Source organism: Mus musculus, chromosome 12 (genome assembly GCF_000001635.26).
Source record: "Mus musculus strain C57BL/6J chromosome 12, GRCm38.p6 C57BL/6J".
Taxonomy (NCBI): Eukaryota; Metazoa; Chordata; class Mammalia; order Rodentia; family Muridae; genus Mus; species Mus musculus.
The window spans coordinates 71,870,643-71,890,024 of record NC_000078.6 but is presented as its reverse complement, the minus strand read 5'-3'; the positions used below and the strand labels follow the sequence as shown (position 1 = coordinate 71,890,024).

Genomic DNA, 19,382 nt, shown 5'->3' with positions numbered 1-19,382 from the left:
AGGTGTGACTAATTCTAACATGTGCAATAAATTACAGAGTCTACAACAGGTCAGAACCTGATTGAAATAATTTTAGTATGGAGCACTCCTTGGCCTTGACAGGCAATTTATGCATAGCTTCAGTAAGGCCCAAAGATCAAGATTTCATGCTAGCTCCTCGATGGAACCACAACTGACTAAACGCACCTTTAAGTTATCCAGGATGCACAGGGATAGCTGAGATGTCCAACTGGCAGCCAGCTCATCCGAGTATTTGGAAGGCCACTTCTCAGCGCCGCATCCCCAGGTACAGATCAAAACAGGAAGTAAACGCAATCATCCTCCCAGGCAGCAGCCACTCCTCGCACAGGCCCCCTCCCCCTCAAGCCCTTCACTGACCACAGTGATTCCCACTGCTCCGCACACCCGGAACCTCGTCCCATCACCTCTAGAAAGATGACACCAAGGAAGCAGGAGCCGCTGGAGAAGTTTGAGGAAGACCTGAGCTGCTGCTGGTAAAGAACACAGAAAAATCTGGCGGGCAGGGCGTGGGGCGTGAGATGTACATAGAGAAGTCAGGGAAGTAGCTTGCTCAGTCAGGCTGGATTGCAGTCTCCACCCTCTCTAACGTCAGGGTATTGGCCTGAGGCAGCCACCTTTCACCTCCCAACAGGATGATTTCAATAGTTTCTTCTCCCTGGCCCTTAGCTTTCAGGCCAGATGGTAGTAGACCTTTCCTGTGTATGGCCAGACAGTAGATGCTGTAGGCTCTGTAGAAAATTTGGCCTCTGCTACAAGTATTGAGTACTGCCATTTTCCAACAAAAGCAGCCACAGACATATGTAAACATGGTGAACCCAAGTTCTAATAACATACCACTCTAGAAAGTGAAACATGGACTTCATGTAAGGTTATAACGCCCAAGGCTGAGATGTAAGTCAGGTGAGGCAGTGCAGCCTAACGTGGGCAAAACTCAGGGTTTCATTCCAGCACCACGTAAAATATCTGCGGGTGGGCACCTGTAACCCCAGCACTATAGAAGTCCGGGCAGGAAAATCAGAAGGTCCAGGACAATGAACCACAACATGGTGAGTTCAAGATAGGTCTCAGCTACATGAGACCCTCTCTTTCAAAACACACACATACACACACAGTATTTTTAAAACCTTTTCTGCTACCATCAAATATGTGAAAGCCATTCTTAGTTCATAGAACAAAAAACCAGGTGGTATAGCCATGCAGGCCCCTGGACTGCAGGCTACAATGGCTGTGCTTCACTATCGAAGGCATGCATTTAATATTGAGCTGTTCCAAAAGGCGCTCACTCAGGGAAGGCCTCGCCTGATGAGTGACATTTAGCTGAGACCTAATGGATAAAGTAGGAGCAAAATGTCAGTAGAAAGGCTTCCAGACAGGAATGTGTGCACTGGCCTGGATCAGGGAGGTGACAGGCAAATCTGAGTCAGGGAGAAGCCAGCCCAGGATGTGAGTAATGGGAGCTGAAGAGGGCAGAGGCCCAAACTCAGATGGCTCACACACAGCAATGCCAGCCCTGGCCAACTGGATTTTCCTGCCCTCATCATCAGACTTCTGTAACACCTCCTAAGCTTAGGCCAACCACAAGTGGACACATGCCGCCATAAGACCTTGGTAGTAGTTGCACGGCGGAGCCCATACATTAGACTACACTGTTTTCCTTTTTAGGTGCACACTTGTGCACACACAGGACAACTTTCAGGGATTAGTTCCCTCCTTTTACCATGGGTTCCAGGGCTTGATCTCAAGTCATCAGTAACAGCAGTGAGGGCCTTTATCTTCTGAGCCATCTCAACGGACCATGTTTCTCTTCCTTATCAGACCATTTTCAGAACTCACTCTAGTTATGCCACTTTCATGGGACAGGTACACACTCTTGCCACACTACTACACATCACATATATAACAGTGCTTTGGGAGTCTGCTTTTCCACTAGACTCAGGGACGCTGAGGGCAGGGACAAATCTTGTATACTTTTAACAAATGCTTGCTGAATGCAAAGCATGAATGAGCCTGACCGCAATGGCTCCTCCCACAACTGTCTTTGGATTTGGTTTTACAACACCAGAACACTTATAACCATTCATAACCAACTGGAGCACTGAGTACTCCTCAGCCACTAGTCAAGGTTTTGATGCTGGCAACAGCTCTGCAGATGGAACTCACCCTCAAGGTGTTTGAAAATTCCCTGGGGCATAGCAAAAGATTCCTGGGGAAATTGGCTCATCTCTTCTCTGTCAACTCACTCACAACTAAGCTCTATGGGAAGTCGACTCACCGCAAAATCCTTTAGGTATTTCCCCAGTTCCTTACACTTAGAAAATCCTTTGCTTAAGAAAAAAAATGTTCAATTTGTTATCTTCATTGTGTCCCCTCAACGTGCCAGACAGAGCTAGAGACATAGATGGAGCCCCACTCCAGACAGAGCTAGAGACATAGATGGAGCACCACTCCAGACAGAGCTAGAGACACAGATGGAGCACCACTCCAGACAGAGCTAGAGACATAGATGGAGCACCACTCCAGACAGAGCTAGAGACATAGATGGAGCACCACTCCAGACAGAGCTAGAGACATAGATAGAGCACCACTCTGGGAGCTCACAGCCTAGAGGAGATGACGAGGACCAGGGCAGCTGGCCCTTCTCTTTACTAGAGAGGGCACATGTGGTTGCTGAAACTAGGAACCTGTGTGTCACATTTTGGCTCCTTTTTAATGAGATCTGTCTGAAAGAAAGGATGAATTCCACCCTGACAGCTGGGCCCTCAACCACTTCTCTAATCTCAGCTTCTGGCACTAGGGCAGAGGAAGAAGTCACCTCTGGGACATCCCGATGCAATCCATCTACAGTATTACAGATGACTACGGCTATGCTGAGCACAAGGAAGCAATTAAAGCTAAAGGTTCTGCAGCAGGTGCACTTTGCTGAGCAAAGGGTGAGCAATGCTGTCCATCTGTGGTCTAGCTCAAAGTCAGTCATTTGTACTTTACCCAAACAAACAAGACCTCTGAGTACAGCAATATCCAGAAAGTAAAGCCAGTTTTAGGGAATGGAGAGGAAGATGATTAAGGCCTTTTTGTTTTTTTAATTGGCAAGAAGCTTCAAGTCTTTAAGAACACCTTTCCTAGCACTTTTCCTTTGACAGTGCCAGTGACAACACAGGAGATGTGTAACATTTGCTTTCCACAAAGCAAGACACAATGAGTACCCCATGTTAGGGGAAAACGTGGCAGTTCTGATGACAAACAGTTTGCACTGATTTACACACTGTTTTAATTGGTTCATTGGGGGCCTCCGCCACACATTTTAAAGATGTCTGTCCATCCCAAGGGAGCGGATCACTCACTGGCTATCTTCCCAAGGTTTTTCCACACCGAGAGTTGATTCAAAGGAAACTAGAGCCTACACAGGCTGGGGCCAGGAAAGGAGCGAGAGGCATGAAGCTCCTGCCAGCCACCCACTAACCTAAGAGCCAACAGAGTTTCTGCATGTACTCACAAGTTTGGTAGGGAGCCTTGGTCCTTCTCTAGCTCTGTTATTCTCACCAGGACAGTCTGTTTCACAGTAAATTCTCCAGCTAAAAATCTCAACACCAAACACAGGCATTTCTGTACAATGGATGATCTCCGACATTTCTGAGACAAAGTGAGTTTAGGTCACTTGCACAGAGGGCCAAGGGCAAAATCTGTATGCATAAGAACCTTACGGAGAAGGGTGGGACTCTGTCTCCATCCCAGCTGCCGTACCAACTCCAGCTGCCGTACCAACTCCAGCTGCCGTACCAATTGCTTTCAGAACCTCCTCCAACATCAGTTTACTTTTCAGGGCGTCCAGTGCAGTTTGTGCTGCAGCAATACAACTCAAGACCTCTTATCAAGGAAATGTGAAAGGGAAAGAGCTTTGCTTCTTTCTCTGGCCACCCCTCTCCTCTCACATTCCGCTTGTCTGGTTTCATTTCCCAAGGACACCAGATGCCAAATGCCAAAGAGTCATGAGATACAGCCAAAGGTTGCAGAAGCATCTGAAAACCTACAGATTTCAACATCCTTTCCACCAGGAAACGGAAAGGGCGTTTCTCAGGCCATCCAGTGAAGAGACGGCCCAGCCCTTCCCACACACTTGGTCCCAAAACAATGTTCTAATGGGGCATGTCTTGGAGTGGCTCTGGGAAATTCACTCAGCAATCTGCTCACTAATCCCAGTGGCTTCTCTGATGCAAGAGGAAAAAGAGGAGGGCATCCCACTCTGGCCCCACCCAGACACCAGGGAAAACAAATTCCTAAAAGCCAAAATAGCCAAGGACCCCCTAAAAAATAGTACTTAGGGTCCACTGGTCATCCAGGCAGGCACAGGAGCGTACATCAAAAATGCAAACCTATGCCCTTCCTCCCTTAGCTTTTTACTAAATGAGGGAGGAGGGTCCAAGTGCACTCTACAAACACCCTCAGACCAGACCAGGACTCAACCAGCAAGTACATGTACTCTTAACTGTGTTTCCAAGTTCCTGCCTCAGATCCTGCCAGAAACCCTGCCTGCCCCCCTCCCTCACCACCTTTCATGGGGAGAGCAGACAAGGACACCACTAGATTTTCACCCTGAAAAAACTGGCAGGTCTAATCGTATGACTCAATGTGTTAACCTCAGGTTCACAGTATAAATCCCTAAAGCCTACAGAACAGTGTTCTTGGTAAGGATGTCTGTGTTGCTCACATGACAGAAACCAGCGTCTGGGAGCCAGGACAGCTCAATCATCTGGGAGAGAAGCCAAACCAGAAGTGTCCCAGGAGCTCTCTCCTCACCATGGAGGTGAGGCACTCATTGGGCAGCAGACCTGCTGATAAGCCAATTGAAGGTGAAGGCCAAAGTTCTCCCACTGGGTCCCTGTCTTCACTGTCTCTGAAAGACTCACTTGAAGCCTGTGCAGACAGACACCTTGAAAAGTGGAGGCTACAAAAACACAAGCTAAGAATTCCTGGCCAGCTGTGTTACACCAAACCGTCAGTTATTTAAGAAGACAAGCCTTACTCCTTAACAAGCAAAAAGATGTAGAGTCCTGAGTCACCCTAGAGCTTTCAAGAAGAGCCCGGAGTAAGACCATTCATCAAGGGGGAAGGACACGTGTGTTGCAAGACACCAGTACATGTTTGTTCCTTCCATGCTCTGGTACATGGTTGACGAGAGGGCCTCCTGAAGTCACTCTTCACAAACTCCACATCTATGGCTGCCTTGATAACAGCCCACAGCAAGCACGCCGAAGGAACTTCAGGTTTAAGATCAGTTCACACGAGCAGACAAAGCAGTGGTGCCGGCCACATAGAACACACCTGCATATGACGATGGCTGAGAAGGAGACACCATTAACTTCTTACTACTGGAAACAGTTCTGGCAAATTCTCAGAGAGAAGTTGAACAGATTGCATATTATATGTATTCTCTTTCGATGACTATGTTCTAAAACTTCAGAGTTTACCAGATAAAGATATGCTGGGGTCCCAGAAATGCCATAAACCCTGACCCCTCGGAGAAGTAACTTCTTAAGGACCGCGCTGCCCGTAAGCCAGAAACTGCTCAATCTTAGCCCTTCTCCATATCCTAACCAGAGATTATCAAGAATGCATAATCTATATTCCTATGCAGGCTTTCGGAGAGAAAATCGGCTACCAACATTGTGTAAAACTCGACTCACTGAACTGAAAACAGAAGAAAGGTCTGAGGCCCTTTTACTCCAGGTTACAGAAAGCACATCTGAAAAGCTCCCTTCTTCCAGTGACCTGTTTCACACCAAGTGACTGTAATAAATGCACTTGCCGGGGAGGAAACAGAAACAGTAAGTGGTTAACCTTAGCCTCCTTCAAAGGGCCCACTGTCCTCAGAGTCTCGGCAGCTGAGGGACTGGCAGCCCAGGAACTGTGACCTGGGTTCAAATTCTGACTCAACCTCTTCTTACAGAACATTAGGAGAGGTATTTGTATTTCCTGACTCAGTTTTATCATCCAAAGAAAAGCTGTATATGCTTTTTTTGTCTCCTCTATTTTCAAAGAAAGAAAGAAAGAATTGAGACATTTTATTATTAAAACCTGGATAGATGAATCCTTAAAAACAAAACTAAGACAAACAGTGAGATGGTCAGAGGCTGGAGACCAACATAGGAAAAACAAAAGCTAGATCACCTTAGGAAATGATTGGATGGCACAGTCAGTTCTCACTCGCTGAATAAACACGAGGTAGCCCTTCTTCTCTGTGGAGAGCCTCTCATAGGCACTGGACTAAAGGCTGCGCTAGCACTGTGTGCTGTGTGCCACCTCCTTGCTGTGGTCAGCACCCCCAAATACTCAGTAAGGATTGGTGATTTTTAATGGAAACATAAGAGAAAGTGGGAATAAAATTTAGCAGTTGGAGGGAAAACCTTTATTAGTGGGAATCAGCTGTGCGATGTCTCTGCCATCTAGGTTCGCAGCAGCAGCAGAATGGAAGGCAACATTCCTGGAATGAAACCGCCTTAATCTCCACAGCACAGTTGTCATCACTAAATCAAGAGCTCTGTGGACTGGCCAGTTTATCTGCTAACCGTGGGAAATTCCCTGAAGTTTGGGGGCAGCGTGGAAAGGGGTTTAAAATAAAGTTTTGCTACGTGTTGTAAAGTCAAACACTCCAGTCTATCTCCAACCCACACTTGCATATGAACCACCAAAGCCGCACCCAGTTGAATCACTACCAGGACTCTGACATCGGCAATTCAGATGCTATCATCCCACAGGGTCCCCAGTCACTGACCTCATCCACTTACTATCCCTTTCCTAAGTCTGAAGGCATCTCCCCTGCCTGGAAAAGGATCTGTCGATTGATCACCAAGACAGAAAATCTATTGTAACCCCCTTCCTTGCAGAACCCAGAGCCACTGGAATTCCTAACTTGTGCCTCAGGGAAATCATCCTGAACACATGTGGATACAGCCACCATGGGGGACTTCGGATGTCAAACCGCTTATGGGAAGCTATCAAGTATTTGGCTCTTTGCGGGCTTCATTTCGGAGTGAGGAAATGTTGCTTTCCAGCCTCTGTCTTCCCACAACACACTGCTCTGAGGAGTCTGTTTTGGGCGACAAGGTGAACTCTGTCCATGCCAGCCCCACACCTATGCTTGAGATGAACACAACGGGCAAGGAACCACCCAGAAACCACAAGGGAGAAGACACAGTCACAGGAGGAAATCAGAACTCCTCCCAAAGAGTCAGCCTGCCCTTCATAAAAATTCCTCTTGCGAATTTTATGTAATAAAACTTCAAAAGAGGTTTCAATTTTATGCAATCTGAAGTATAGCAACGAGGCAGTAAAAAGGCCACTTGGCCCCTCTGCCCTGTTTAGTGAGGAGTGGCTGCACAGGGCACTGTGGTACTCCTCAGCACAGCTACTCAAGACCCACGGCAGACACATGCCCCCCTCTGATGGTTCCATGCAGAGAAGTCATATTTCATCATGCTGGTCTTCAAGGCTTATCTCCACAATGTGGTTTAAAAGGCTTAGTGAAATAAAGGTTTGACATGGGCCCTCCCCAACTTCTTTTCATGTTGAGAATTTCCACAAGCAATTAAAGGAAAAACAAACAAACAAAACTCTCAAAAATAAAATTTAAAAAATACATTAGGGGTCAGGGAGACATACAGAAAGAAAAACTCTTAGCCCCATGATCTAATATGCCGCAGGTGGTGTCAGCTGAGCCAGTCCGTGGACATCAGTCTAATGGTCTACTGTTTTAATGCCCTTACACTCTAGCCTCATCTAAGAATTCTCAAATTTAATCTATAGCTGTTCCTAGGAAAGTCAATGCAACCTTTCACAGAAAGGACACAGGGCTCTTGGTTTGCGACAAAGACTCATATATGTGTCCCGGCAAAAATTAAATGCCTATACCACACCAAAAAAAGTCAGGAGCTCTGGGCCTGGGGCCCAGGAGTGGCTCTGGGGTCCCATGGGTAACTATCGTACAGCTGACCTGAGAGTCAGAGTTCGGACACCCTGTGCCTGGGTTTACAAAGAGCATGCTAGGCCATAAGTGCTGATATGAAAAGAGCTAATATATGCAGACACAGGACACCACTCCTGATAGGAGCAGAGCCATGGAACACCCCAAATGCATGCAGCACCATTTAATGTTAAACCATAAAGAACTACATTTCTCACAATACAGATAGTTTTTAATATACAACCTTCCAAATGCCCTATGTATGTGGATGCGTTGAGATCATTCCAGAACTGTTTCACGTATTCACTGTCACATGGGTTAAGTATTTAGCCAAGTATTTGCTTAATAATTGGTGACTATTACTTCCATGTGAGTCTAAGTGTGCTTTGCCGTGCCTGTAGGAAGAATTTCAAGTGGGTAAGGAGCTCAGAAGAACAACACGTAGCTGTCAGTGAGCTACTGAAAATGCAGTATTTCTAAGTTCCCTCCAGAACCTCATTAAAGCTTATGTCTATAGCTGAATAATCCCTGGGCCTTTCAATTGACCCTTGCATGCCTGCATTTTGTGCATACTTAAAACACATGCCTTTAAAGGCAGACACCATCACCATGACTATTGTGACTTACAGACAGGTCTACCATGGTGGCCCACTTAGGTTTTTCCATGTCAACCCACAAATCTAAAACGTTCAATGCAATGACAGGTGTAACTATGATCAATTATAAGACATATGCTCTCAGGACTTCACCAGCTACAGGAACAATGTAAGAAAGATCCACCCGAGGTTGGCTTCTAATTCTGCATATTCCAAGAAGCAGCTCACAAAAAAAGTCTGGCTTACAGAAGCCACAACAGTGGAAGTTCTCCAGATGGCTCCAGGAACAGCTAGGAGAGAACTCGACAAATGCTATAACTTAGTATCTGGCTACATTTCAGTCATAGCTTTACGGTGATGGGAAATTCTAAGAATTTCAAGAATACGCCCTAGAAAAGGAGTCTTCAAGATGTACCCACATGGCTAAATTGCTGTTTATTTGTTATGATTCTAAGATTCATCAAACAAATTTACATACAGACATACCCACAGAGGAATACAAACATATGTACATGCACACACACATACATGTACACACACTACCACCACCACCACCACCACCACCACCACCACTACCACCAAAGGTAGAGTATTGAGAAATAACTGTGCTGAGAAGCATGCTTTTCAGAAAACAAAGCAATATGAGCCTCAAAAATCTCTACATAGTACAACAAGATAAGACTCTGAAGGAAGAGAAAGGGCAGAAGCAAGCCATAAGGTCTACTGAGCATGCTCCATGGGCAGAAGCGCTCGTGTGTGGGGTGGGTGAGCTGGTGAACATGCATCCTCTCTTTCCATTAAACACTAAACACAGAAATAGCCAGCAGTGGCAAGAAGGAGCGCGCTTTCTCAATGGAGATCCCTGTCTCTGCTAAATCCTCAAGAAGTTAATCACACAGCTAAACAAACACTCCCGAAACTGCAGTAGCCAAACGATAAAGGAAAAAGCATCACTACTAGATTTTAGTCATTGTAAGTGGGTTACTACACTCTTATTTTGGTCTGCACCAAAACCAAAGCAAAATAAAAGCCGTTCTAAAGTCATCTGAGGGTAAGTGCAGAGGGTGCTGACTCTGTCCAGTGCGTCCTCTCCACCCAACTCTGTAATTTTCTAAATAATTAGGTGTGAACACTAATTGCTTTATTGGGTAATTCAGTGAGACTAGACACTACAGACTGTCATTCTTGCAAAAGTTGTTCCAAATGAAATAACACACAAACCCTGTTGTAAATCCTGACTCCTATGCCATCCCAAGCTTGCTGTATTTGAACTAAGGTTAATATTTTACACTCCAGATTTTGAGGGATATTATTAAATAGCCAAAAGTTTATAGTTAAGTAGCTAAATATGGGGACCATCAACACAGGAATGTTACCTCCACAGAATAGACTACATATTAAAAACAATGTCAATGTACTATAATTATATAAATATAATTTTCACTTGTCATTATACCTGAAATTTAAGACATGACACATTTCCTGATATGTTCAATGGTCTAACTAAAATCAAAAGTCCAAATTGCATAGTAAATATGGCATGCCAGAATTCTTTGTTCAAGAATACAAAGAAGTTTAACACGTGATATGTGATAGCATAATAAACACCCAAGCCCGTCAGAGGTGGCTCCCAGAGAAGAATGACAAGGGTCCTGAACAAGGGAAGGTCTTCCCTCAGTCCCCTTGGCCCAAATTCTCCTTTGATGTGAGACTTGGATTAATTTTTCTATCAAATTAATCAAATGAAAATATCAATACATCTCTGAAATGTAACAAGGGTTTATAATATTTGTATGTGCTTTTAAAAAATTTATTCACTTGTTCTTTGTGTTTAAGAGTGTTCTGCCTACATTTATGTCTGTGCATCATGAGGTGTGCCCAGTGCCCACTGAGGCCAGAAAGAAGGTGACAGATGCCCTGGAACTGGAGTTACAGCCGGTTGTGCGCTGCCATGATGGCACTGGGCAGCAAAGCCAGGTCCTCTACGAGAATGAGAAGTGCTCTTAACTGCTGAGCCATCCTCCAGCCTCTATACAGGCCTTTAAAAATTAAATAATGTTCTACTACAGAGGTAGAAGTCCTGCACATTTTAAATCACAAAATATTTATGAAAATAATTTAAAAAGGCATGTATATGGAGCCCCAAACTGGAAGAATTACTACTGTTAGTTTTAATGATAACCCTGTTTAAATTCCAATGACATTTTTTTTTTCCTTGAAATAAAAAGGAAAATCTATTCCAACAGGAAAGTGGAATCTCAAATGACTCTGGAGGGAAAAGGACAAAGCTGGGGCTCTTACTCTTCTGAATTCCAAACCAGAGTGCAAAGATAACCAAAGTGGTACAGTACTGACACAAAGACAGACACACAGACCAGCAGGACAAACCACAGCCCTGACCAGGCCCACCCACACGTGATCAAGGCATGCTCATTCACAGAGGTGCCAAGACCACTCAATGGGGAACAACAGTCTCTTCATCAAATGGCACAGAAAAGCAAGCTATCCACATGCAGAAGGGTAGTGTGGGGTTGCTATCTTATACTGGATATAAAAATAAATAAAAATAGACTGGAGACCTAGTACCAAGTCGAAAACTATAAAATTTTTTTAAAAAAATTGAAAGTATAGGTCTTTATGCCACTGGATTTGATTACTCTTCTTGGACAGACAACAGAAGCAGACAAGAGGCACCTGGTGAAACTTGGAGCCTGTTCATAATGGGCAGTGAAGAGGCGGCCTGTGGAACCTGGGAGGAGGTTTAACATCCAAAACTCCTATAAGCCAACACCACGGACAAAAATCACTGTTATATAGACAATGGACCTGAGGAAATATTGTGCAGGGTTAGCATGCATGTAAAGAGAGTAACACTATACACAGTATCAAGTTTAGAGCATTGCATGTCCGCATCCATTAAACGGCTGCTACTCAGAGATAGGAACAAACCAGCAAGTACAAGGGCTAGGATGTGGTGTGCAAATGGACCACTGCTGTAGCTGGTGGGATAAACAGTACAATAACAAAAGAAATCAGTAGGAGGGTCTTAAAACTTTTAGTTTTACCAGATGAATAGGTTTGGACTGTTTAACAATAATAGAAATATAAGCATGGTAATTTTTAAAAAAATAGGCAATTTTCAATCAAGCTTCCTCAACGTGCCAGGCAGTTCTGATCAGCTTGAATCCTCTCCACCACCAAGAGCAGACAGCCCCGCGCCTCCCCTCTGTGCCCCTACTCCCCCCCCCTCTCCCCACTGCGCCTCTGCTGCACATGCACGTCTAGAATGCCCCATTGCTGTGATTTCCCACTTCACTCGGCTCCAAACCATTAGTCCTTGAACCATAAACAGCCTGCTCAGCTGTGAAACACAAAGGTGAACAAGAACTTTCTCCCTTGGAGCATCAATTCTGAGCTCGTCACTCGTCACTCACTAGAAGCCTATATCAATCAGTGCCACCTTAACTATATCAATCAGTGCCACCTTAACTGCACCTACAGAATTCACAGCTGCTGATTTCCACTCCAACTTTACGATTCAGCACCCCTATGTCAGTGCATTTTTCACTCCTGAAGTAAAAACTGCATCTTTCTCTTCAGAGTACCCAGGTGGTAGACCCGGAACATTATAGTCAAGATTAGAAATATGTAATAAGGATTTTTCTTCTTAGGTTTTTATTAGCAGGACTGACCCCACAGGAATTCACTTAGTAACTGAGAAGTCAGGCTTCTTAGGTCTTCCTTATAAAGCCATAGAACTGGCAGACACTGCATCCTGTTGTGCAGACCCAATCTTGAGCAAGCATGCAAACACAGACATGGGCAGTGAAGATGCCCCTTTCTAAAGGGGCATCACATGGAAGCAGACAGCTGATCACAAATGATACCAGCAAACACTGGTAAACAATTGTTAAAATAAGAAGAAAATTAACATGCAAATAAAAGGCAGGTATAACTTTCAAAGACCTCAAAATAGCGAAGTGAAGAAGACATCTGGGCTTTACATTTCAAGGAAGCCCTCAGCCCACTTGAAGATATGACAGGAAAACCGTGCTTACCTCTAAACACAACGCCTCTTCCTCCCTGGGCTCCAAGTCTTGTTTTCACGTTGAAGTCATTGGCTACCTTACAGGTTCTAGTTTCTATCCCATAAGAATAATCCCTCAGGACAGTCTGCTTGAATCAGGTGTCCCTTTTGGTCCACAGCAAAGAGAATTTTGATAAATGCTCTCCCCAGGACGCTGGCCTTTAGTTGGGGTCACTGCTTTTAGAAACATGGAGCTGCCTTACTAGGGAGTGTCCGGTAAAGCCCAGTGGAAAATATTCTGATTAACAACTGTACCTGCTCATACTGGAAAATCAACCAGGATGGATGCCAACAGACACTGAATCAACATAAAGACACACACACACACACACACACACACACACACACACACAAACACACACACACACACACACACACAGACACACTTACACTCCAAACTAGTTTTTGTTCATAGGCACAATTATGGGCAGGCATGATTCATCCTCTGCCCACATACACAACAAATTACAAAGTGCATTTCAGTATGGGATGATAATCTGAAAATTTTCCTCCCTTCTTTCTTTCCTTCCTTCCTTCCTTCCTTCCTTCCTTCCTTGCTTCCTTCCAGAAGCTAATGGGTACTTGCTCCCATGATCAGTCGCATTCCATAGGAGTGAAGGAGGCAGATGTAAACTGCATCCTTATAGACCTTAGTTCACAACCACACTGGGCTCTGGGCTTCTCTATTCCATCCCAGGTAGCTTTCAGAGAGGCTGGGGTCAGACTTATGCCTCAACTGGGAAGCAATGAGGAGTGGGAAGCCCCATGGTCTTGAGAGAGGAGGTTCAGAGGTGCCTCACGGATGTAATGTCTGGGATTTCAAACTGCACTTCCACTTCCACTTCCAAAGGACTCGCTGCTGTGGGACTTGCTCTCTCTTCCCTTACATACAACCAGAACACTGGGCAAAGTGTAATGAAGCCACTGGACAGAAGCTGTGCTGACCATGCTGGGAGATGAAACACAGCTCAGGGCAGAAAGAAACAAACCCAACATTGAGGGTTAGACGCACAGCTATGGCTAACCATATGCTATGGAGGAGCACGTAAGCCCCTCCACCCGCAGGACAGTGAGCACTCATCTGTACATAGGCCTGGGGCTCACACAGTGCCTGACTGGAATGAGTAAGACCATTAACACAGAAGGCATCCCAAGGGTCCCCCAAGGGGTCCTACATTCAGGCCACACTAGACAAAGAGCCCTGAAAAGGGCCTTTCTTACCCCAACTAACTCAGCGGCTTCTCAGAACACGATCCAGCACTCTCCAAGGAAATCCCTTCCTGTACAAAGCAGGCATCAGCATCTACACAAAGCAGTGGAGAATCCTGCAGCGGCAGGTCTACAGGTAAATGTACAACCAGAGCTGCCTCCGAGCTTCCCTGGACACTGACCTTTAGGGTGTGGTGACACTAGCAGGGTCAGAAGGTCAGAATCAAAGCAGTTCCCAATCTCCCTAGCCAGCAGCTTCTCAGAGTTACTATGAAATCAGAACAAGACAGTTCTTTGAATTGCCAGCTGTTACATAAGAGTATCAAAGAACTCTGGCCATGTCAGCATCCATTCAGCAATTACTTACAAAGTACTTTTAGTGTATATTTCAGGCCTCCATGTCTGAACCTCAGTTCTCTAATCTGTAAAATAAGAATATTAGTACCCAGGCAACAGGTAGCTAGCTGATCATTAAGCGATGCAGGGAAATAGCCTGTTGACTTTAGTGTTACCCTCATTGTTACTATTCTGCCTACTGCTGCAAAAGATTTAACAGAGAAAAAGACCAATTTAGTTCTTGCCCTCAGAGAATTTACACCTGATATGCGTGATGAGGAAATGAACACATTACGGACAAACTGTTAAAACACTGGCTGAGAGACGTGGTCTAGCTAGATAAAAAGAACATTGGCCCAAAGGAAACCTTAGGCCTGTCTCAGCTCTGTTCCAGAAGGCTCTGTGGCCTTGTTTGAGCCTCATTCTGAAGTCAGAGGGCCCACTCCACAAGCACTTTCCTCCTGATTTTACCTGAGCAGCCAAGCAAGAATACAGAGATCAGATACAGATCCATATAAAATGATTCATGTTGGGCAGGAGGGGCAGGAGGACAGGAAGTCTGTGATCCCTGGAGGGAAGCTCTGCACCCAGGATTAGCAAGGAGGATGCACAGAACTGCCAAGCCCAGCCCCACGGACACCGAGGTCCCTCTGAATAAGGGGTGCTGGCCCAGGTCTTTCTGTCCATTGCTGGCCAACTCTTTGGGGAGCTAAACACCATACTGAGTGGAGAGAGGGAAGCAGCTCCTGCTGGCCCCAGGGACTGACCACCTCCCACAGAACAGGGTGCTCTTGCCCACAACTACTCACGGAGAAGAAAAATGGTAATGCACTGCACACGTTCTTCATGGGAGAGACATGAAGAAACGCAGAAGCAGGGACTTCATTTCGTCCATTATGGCTATTACGATCCACCACAACTGATAAGCTATCCAACTACAAACACAAAAAACCTCACAAAATTGGTTCCAACTGTTGAAGACACGTAATTTTAGCCAAGTTTTCAAAACCATTTTCCTTTTTTCTGAATTTCATTCAAGAGAGGTCCCAGTGGAGACATGGAGGCAGGGGAGAGTGAGTCAGGAGAACCTTACAACAGACACAGTTGAGAAAGAAACTACCAGTTCTCCCAGTATTTGGCAAAAGGCACGCCAAAAATTTTTGTAGAAACTTTAGGACAAAAACTCTTTACTAATTTTATTGGAAAGAGTGCATTATACAACGTGCTCAGAAGAAATTTTTCTGTAAGCATAAGAAAAAAATTTCTGTAACCATATACAAAGTGATATGCATGATTTCAAGACGGCCTCCGATTCCCGGTAGTACACCATGGACCTGTGTCCCAGAATCTCAAGTTAAAAGGATGCAGAGCCAAAGGAAGGAGTTCTTCAAGTACATAAGCATGCATACACATGGAGAGAGACAGAGACAGACACACAGAGGGAACGACCATCTCCTCATCCGTGTAACTCTACAGATGAGCTTCATCAGACGGCCCACGCATCTCGATCCCAGTAGAGACTCATGGCCACCAATCAAAGACACCCACACTCACCGTCCTCTGGACAGTGACAGGCAAAGGGATGGTATGGGAACCCAGGAAGACTTGGAGGTCTTTAGGTAAATGCATGCTGCAGATGAGAGTGTGCTTTTCCCTTGAACCACAACGAGGAAGGCCCATGTACACCTCTAATTTACAGTAGGTGCCCTTTCTAACATAAATTAGAAACTATTCCCAAATGAAGCCAATAAAGATAAGAGCAAGACTCAGAAAGAGGCAAGAGGGATGAGTAGGTCTGTGTGCCATCGTTTAGCTACCAGCTCTACCTGACCTCAAGTCAAACGGCTCTTGTTCCCACTATATGATTCAGTAAACTCCCTCCCCTGGCTCTTCGGGCCAACATAAACAGAATGTCTGCCCCTATAGGGTCTTTAAAAAAGAAAGACACCAATTCATGTTCCATTTCGTTAAACAAGATGGAAACCAGCATTTACTGAGCATCTCCTAAATGTTAGAGACCATGTGGACAGTCAGTATTCACCACCTCAACCAATCTGTACTCATATTAAAAGCCTGGTATGTTGTCTCCGGCTGTGATAAAACACCAGGATCAAAATCAACGTGCGGAGGAAAGACTTATTTCAGGTTAGAGTTATAGTCCATCACAAACAGAAGTCAGGGCAGGAACTGAAGCAGAGCCCAGGGATGAAGACTGCTTGCTGACTTACTTTCCAAGGCTTGCTCACTTTGCTTTCTTATACACCCAGGACCAGAGGCACAGGCGTGGTACCGCTACCAGTGGTCTGGGACCTTCCACATCTATTGTGAATGCAAAAACATACCTTGTAGGCCTGCCTGCCCACGTGCAATCTGAGAGGCATTTTCTCAACTGAGCTTCCTCTTCCCAGATAACTCTAGCTTCAATCAGCTGACGAAAAATTAACCAGGACAGAGGGCGATATATCATAGATTTATAATAAGGAAGACCCTGAGCGGGGGGAGTAGTGCAGAGGCAGAGCAGCTGCCTAGCATATGAGAGAGGCCTTGGGGTCTGTTCCCTCCAACTGGCAGTGGAGGGGAGGGGGATGCAGTAATGAAAAGTCCCACCTCCTTCAAGCTGCAGCTGTACTGGTTTCTAAGGATCAACCTCACAGTCAACCTAGCCGTGGAACCATAAATCCAAGCATGAATGTCTCATTGTATAGAAAACTCTATAAAGGTTTGCTGGTCACCGATGTGCATGGCTAACGCAACACTCTTTTACTCAGTTTCTGGTTAAGTAACTTTTGCCAGGATGACGTCTCAAGACCCTTACACCTGTCCACGGCTTACTCATTGAAGCTTAGAAACAGTAGAAATTTTAGTATATAAGGTGCTAAAAATGTTAAAGTTATTCAAAAGTGGAAATCCCCTTATTGCTAGTTAGGGGGTCTTCAGAAATAATACTAAGAGCACTTTTCTAGCCAGGCCACAGTTTGAAATGTTAGTCATGCACGCCTATCCCCATAAGGGCACAGAGTTTTAAAAAGGTGGGGTATATAACACAAACCAGTAACAGGGAGGAGGATGAAGCAGGCAGCAAGGGGCAGTGTCAAGGGCCTGGAATTTACACTCTCAACCCTGCAAAGGATGCCACAGAGAAGGTATCTGACTAGGTGGGGGGGGGGGGGGTGAGGAGGAGCTGAGAGGAGAAGGGCCTGGTGAGGAAGCTGTGTGCTCTGTGCTCTGCTCTCAGTGTAGGATACATTGGCTACGCCCCTCTCCCATCTAGGAAGTAACTAAGCATAACACAGGGAAACTGTGTGTGACTGGACATCACTGGCCTGTTTGTCTAAGTTGGGTGTGACAGGTGGAACTGAGGCCCTTATTTGGGTTAACAGACAGCCCTAATTATAGGTTGGAGTACTTATTTTATATAACCACAAAAACGCCTAGTGTAAGCACGGGGCAGGATGTGATTTCTTAACAATGTAAGTTCCGACCTTTCAGAGGCTATTTATTTCTTTATGTATCTGTTTGTTTATTGAGATAGGGACTCAGGTAACCCAGGCTGGGATCATGGGCGTGCACCACCATGCCCAATTTATGCAAAGCTGAGGATTAAGCTCAGAACTGTGTACCCAGGCACATATTCTCCTAGCTATACCTCCAGGCTCCTTAAACACTTGGGTGATACTTCCAACAATCTTGGGAGAGAGAGATATAGGTTCCAAGTATCGTTTTTACTTCTCCATTATAGATAATTACACTTATTAAGGAGGGGGCACACGTCCAGGCACGGCAGAGGCACTCATATGGAGGGGAGGGGTGGACGGGTTGGATCACTACTTCATGTTGCTCCTGGGAATTGAACTCAGGTCAAAAAGCTTGTTGACAAGCATCTTGCTGAGTCATTTCTCCAGCCCCTTAAGTAACTATCTCTGAGCACATAAGTGGCTCCACAAGGCAGATCTCCAAAGTAGCAGAGCAGAGACATGAATTTAAGTGGATTCCCCCAATATTCTATATACCAGCCAGCCCACTCTAGAATGATCTAACAACAGAAAGAGCAAAGTCTCCTTGATCCAAAGGTTACAATGGAAGAAACATCAGGCCGAACATGCTTGCAATGGATGGCTACTATAAGCTTGCTACCAGTACACTCCTGCTGTTGGGTGATCATTATACTTTCAAGATGTATACTGGGGCAAAAATCACTCACATGAAGATAGCCTAGGTGTTACTGGGGTAGTTAGAGCTTCACTAAGCCTTCCATCCATCTGTCTCATAAGCAGATGAATGGCTTCAAATGGAAACAAAGAACTTCAGAGGCCACACTCTGGGCCTCTTAGAGCCTCTCAGAAGCCACATGAAGAAAGGGGGAAGGGAAGGGAAGCTAAGACTCAGACTTTGGGGCTGTCTAGATAGGTAGGTAACAATAAATGAAACCACACTGGACTTCCAGACACACTGATGTCCTTCCAGACAGAGTGGCAGAGATACAACAGCAACTCACTAAAAAGGTATTAAGTGCAGGAGGTTCATATGAAAGGGGGCACTTCCAGTGAGAATAATCTCGGGTGGCTTTTGAAAAGATGAACTATAATGATGCTGTAGAGAACGCTTAGGTCTTAGAAGGGAACCTGGAAGGCTGGAAAGGGCAGCTGCCCACTCCTTATGGCAGACACAGTCTGAAAATGACTTCTTTGAGGGACTGTGACAGCTATCTACCTCAGGATCTCCAAAATTTCCCCTCATTGGCAAGGTCACAGGAAGCCCCTCTAAAAAGCAAAAAGGTAAAACAAAAACAAAAACAAAAACAAAAAACAGAGCAAGAACAGTGACATTAACACAAACCATGAGCCTCCATGTTTGTCTCTAAACAGCCACACACTCATTGATGAGAAGGCCTCGGTGCTGCTCTTCAAACTCCTTGGCACCTCCATGAGTCATCCTGAAAAGAGCACTGATCCTGTAGAAACACGTTATGAATATACAGCCTAGACGTATGCCAGCAGCTTCAAAAGACATACGGGCCTTGCTGCACTTCCCCTCTGCGTTAAAACTGAGCGATCTAGCTCAAGTACAATCACACACTAGAAAAGGGCTCTAGAGGCCACCTGACTTCTAGGTAGAGACCAGGAAAGACTAAACTACTTCCTCCAAGACACACACTAATTTGAAGATGCAGCAATTA

General features: G+C 45.3%; 1 protein-coding gene across 8 annotated transcripts in view; it reads right to left on the bottom strand.

Moving 5' to 3' along the window:
- The window catches only part of Daam1 (dishevelled associated activator of morphogenesis 1), a 161,427-nt gene that overhangs the window by 102,352 nt on the left and 39,693 nt on the right, over window positions 1-19,382 (bottom strand). The window contains exon 1 of one of the 8 annotated variants that reach the window (XM_006515642.3): window positions 13,883-15,207. The exons of 6 other annotated variants lie outside the window; for them this stretch is intronic. The gene's annotated coding sequence lies outside the window, so the exon portion shown is untranslated. Of the gene's footprint in view, window positions 1-186; window positions 483-13,882; window positions 15,208-19,382 lie in introns of those variants that run through there. One more of the 8 variants, NM_001286452.1, reaches the window with a different exon arrangement.